The sequence below is a fragment of the Adiantum capillus-veneris genome, chromosome 10 (genome assembly GCF_014529385.1).
Source record: "Adiantum capillus-veneris isolate H3 chromosome 10, ASM1452938v2, whole genome shotgun sequence".
Taxonomy (NCBI): domain Eukaryota; kingdom Viridiplantae; phylum Streptophyta; class Polypodiopsida; order Polypodiales; family Pteridaceae; genus Adiantum; species Adiantum capillus-veneris.
In genome coordinates, this window is record NC_140940.1 from 70169760 (window position 1) to 70174139 (window position 4380).

The 4380-nt window shown below is 40.8% G+C and overlaps 1 pseudogene; it reads left to right on the top strand.

Annotated features, from left to right (window-relative positions):
* The first annotated feature begins 2317 nt into the window (after positions 1–2317).
* Positions 2318–3363, top strand: LOC147449030 (uncharacterized; annotated as a pseudogene).
* The last annotated feature ends 1017 nt before the right edge of the window (positions 3364–4380 follow it).

Sequence of the window (4380 nt, forward strand, 5' to 3'; positions counted from 1 at the left end):
TTTTAATAAGGTTGTGAATGCTGCTCACACCACTTCCATGTCTACTGTCATGAATGCTATTGAGAGTGCTGGCTAGGAAAAATTCCACAACTCTGCTAAACTCATAGATTCTTGGGAGGCTGCTGTCAGACCTTCTTCTAGTTCTACTTTTCACTCTATGTCCCACCAGACCTCTTGGTCTAGATTGGACAGGCTCTATTACATTGGCTCACACTGGCTGCCTAATTCTGAGAAGATGTTTGTTGATGTATCTACTGCAATGTTTGATCACTTTCCTCTTTGTTTGAACCTTATTGACTATGTTTTGGAAAGTATGCATCAGTATGGTCATACAAAACCTCTTATGGTCAACAATTCTTTGTTAACTCATGCAGATTTTAAACAGCAAGTGAATGCTCTCATACAGTATGAAAATGCACATTACACTAACCCCCTGGCTGCATGGTTATGTATTGTATCTGGGATGCAGCAATGTATTAGAAATGTGGGCAAGATAGTAGCCAAGCAGGGGAATTTGAAGCTGTTGAGAGCCAAATCCAAGGCCCAGGTGCTTATTCACAAAGCTGGTCAGAATCTGGTTCTCTGTCAATGTGAGCTTAATGAACTGGCTGAGGCTAGGGCCACCATTCTGGAATGGGAAAAGGCCCAAACTGTTAAACATAGGTTTCTATGTAGACAGTGGGTGTTGGAAGATGGTAAAGATGCATCCAAAGCTTTCTATAAGAAACTTAGATGTAAGAAGAGCAAACAGAATCTTGTGGTGTTACATCAGGATGATGGGCCTCCTCTGACCATGGGATGTGATATCCTGGAAAAGGTTGCAAATTAGTATAATGAGATGCTTAATGTGCAACCTCAAAGCTCAGAAAGCAGACTGACAGCTATTCATACCCTGCTTGATACAGTGAATCCATGCATTGAAAAGATCACAGCTAATAGATTGGAGCAACCTTTGCAAGAAAAGGAAATTTGGTATGCATTGCATAAATTTCCTAATGAGAAATGTCCAAGCATTTGTGGATTATCAAAGGAGTTCATGATCTCCTTCTGGCCTGAACTGAAAGAAATTGTTTGTCCATTGCTCAATGCAGTTTGGATCTCTCAATGCATGGATCCTGCACTCAAGCAGGGTATCATAAAGCTGATTCCTAAGAATAATTTTCCCGAATCTCTGGCAGAATGGAGGCCTATCACCATGATGGGAATGCTGTACAAGATCCTGGCTAAAACCATAGCCATTAGAATTACATCTGAGCTTAGAAAGTGTATACACCCTGCTCAGACTGGTTTCATAGCAGGAAGATCTATCTTTGATAATATTCTTACAATACAGATAGGTATTGAGCATGCTTTGGCTACTCAACAAGATATAGTAATGTTTCAGATTGACTTTGTGAAAGCTTTTGATACAATGCAATGGGATTTTGTATCTGTTGTCTTAAATAAACTAGGGTTTGGACCCAGAATCAGTGGCTTCATCTATCTTATTGGCCAGAATGCATATTCTAGAGTCATAATCAATGGAAGACTGTCTGATAAAGTATATATTGCCAGATCTGCCCCCTTTTTTGTTGTTGCCACTCATCCTTTTTATGCATATCTGGACAGCTTAGCTTATAAAGGACACCTACAAACTCTGCACCTTGGCTCTAAGAAAGTCTCATGGAAGAGTTTTGCTGATGACACCTTCCTGTTCTTGAAAGCTCATAATGTAAACATCATGAGGTGTATGAAAGTGTTGGATGTGTATGCTATAGCAGCTGGTCTGCATTTAAATCTGCAAAAATATTCTTTGATAGATGTATCAGCCAGAGATTTTGCTGCCCTTGTGTGGCCTGGTAAGAGAGTGCATAAAGGCCAGGTGTTTAGACACCTGGGCTACCCTATAGGAGTGCAAGTGCCCCAAAACACACTACAACAATGGGTCGTAGATAGAGTTCAGACCAAAATAGCTGGTTGGTACTCTGATGAATGGCCAATTCATGTGAGGCTCAAAATAGTCCAGGCTATTCTCATCCCTTACCTGCTTTACTACCTTCCTTTGCTGGCATGGATTGATAGCATGCTTCAGAAGTGTACTTCTTTGATTGCTAAATTTCTTTGGGGAATCTCCTCAGCATCTACTGCTTTGGTGTCCTAGAGGAAAATCAATTCTCCATATCAGCTAGGTGGTTTACATATCCTGAACTTGCAGAGTCATGCTCATGCTAGAAGGGCCTGCCTCATCAAGCATATGTTGGACTCTGACACAGACTGGTCCCTATGTATGTGGAAACTTATAGACCTGGCTGTAGTATATTTCCATGGATCCTGGCAGATGAACTCTTGGGACAAGTTGTTTACTACAGCCCCTCTAAAAATTGGTTTTGACATTTCCACAATGCTTGTTAGGTCCTGGAAGAAAATCTGTTCTGCTCTCATCTGGCAGGGTAGAATGAGATATACTGGAAACTCTTTAGGTGTTGAAAATCTATGTTGGAGCTTTGTTTTTAAAATACCTCCTACTAAATTGCTTGGAAAATCTGCATTTTCTTTGTCAAGGAAGGGAATTGCTCAAATTAGTCAAGTGCTGGACTCTAACCTACATTTGAAAATTTTTGCAGTGGCAAGGATGCAATATGGACTTGGGTACTAATGCAAAAGAGATTGGCACCAGCTGAGAGCTCATGTATACAGCTTGCCAGTATTCAACTCAATCAATGCAGAAGAGAGATTCAGAGACTGGACATTGCCCGACCACTCAGCTAACTGGTGAAATTCTCATACAAAGGTATTTTATGCTGAGCTATTACCCCCAAATAATATGTATCAGAGATGTAACAAGCAATGGGCTCTCAATATGAATGTAACATGGTGGAACAATGTACTCAGTAAAATCTGGCTTGTACCAAATCAGTTTAAATTAAACTTCTTCTTGTGGAGAGTATGTACAGGTATTTTGGCCAGTGTTGCAAACTTCAATAGGAAAGGCTTCACAAATGGGAATTGTTCTAGAGTAAGAAAAGCGAAATTGTGAGACATGTTTTTTGGCATTGTAAAATTGTTGTAGAATGGTGGAAATGGGCTGAGTACGTGTGGATTACATCTTGGGGGGTTCAAATCACAAAACACAAGCTCACTTTTGATAAAGTGAACACACAACAAGACTCTGCACTTCAGTTTGCTCTGCAATCCTTCAGAATCTAGTTTCTGTGGTTCATTTGGTCAATGAGAAATATGAAACTTTTTGAGAAGTATACAGGGTTCAACCATACAATTCCTATGAAAGTCATCAGAGATAGGATGCTAGAAGACACCATGGTGTTGAGAGATAAATACCTCAGAGATAGAGTATTGCATATCCTCAATAAACTCCCAGTTTGATGAGGAAGTATGCTAAATTGTAAAATGCTCTTGTAAATATAATATAGAATCTTTCCCAAAGAGAGAGAGAGAGAGAGAGAGAGAGAGAGAGAGAGAGAGAGAGAGAGAGAGAGAGAGAAGGAGAGAGAGAGGGAGGGGGAGAGAGAGAGAGAGAGAGAGAGAGAGAGAGAGAGAGAGAGAGAGAGAGAGAGAGGGAGATAGGGGTAGAGAGAAAGAGTGAGAGAGAGACAGAATGAGAGAGACAGAGAGAGAGAGAGAGAATGATAGAGAGAGATAAGGACAAAGAGAATTTTCCTTGTGGATCACGACATGCAATAAGCTATTAGCCCATGTCAAATTTGAGCCCGCGCACCTGATCCCAGAAAAAGGGGGAGAGAGAGAGAGAGAGATAGGGATTAGAGAGAGAGAGAGAGAGAGAGAGAGAGAGAGAGAGAGAGGGGAGGGAGAGAGAGAGAGAGAGAGAGAGAGAGAGAGAGAGAGAGAGAGATTCTTTGTATATTTCTCTTTCAGTGTAATGGCAAGAACCAAGGCAACAACAAGGAAGGCAGGGAAAGGACCACGGCTTGCAAAGAAAGCATGTGGAAGGTCTGCTAGTAAGAAGAAAACTTCAGGTAAACCAATGAAGATATTGAAGGGCCCAAGAATGAAGAATATTAAAAAAAACATGGGTTTATTTAGGGAGATAAGGAAAGCTCATAAATGTATTGAGCTATGTGTCCGTAAACTTCCTTTTCAAAGAGCAGTGAGACAAATCTGTGAGGAATCATGTGTTGGTACAATGAGGTGGAAGGCAGTTGCCCTGCTGTGTCTTCAAGAAGCAGCAGAAGATTTTCTTTGGGAGTATTTTAATGATATTACTATTGTTGTTGCTCATGCTTACCGTTTGACAGTAATGGACAAGGACAGTGAGACTCTTAAGAGAGTGCGCTGGAGATACGATAAGCTCCTTATTCCTAATGAGTTTATTGATCCCAAAATGAAAGATATACTGCTAATACCACCAGGCCATCGAGATCA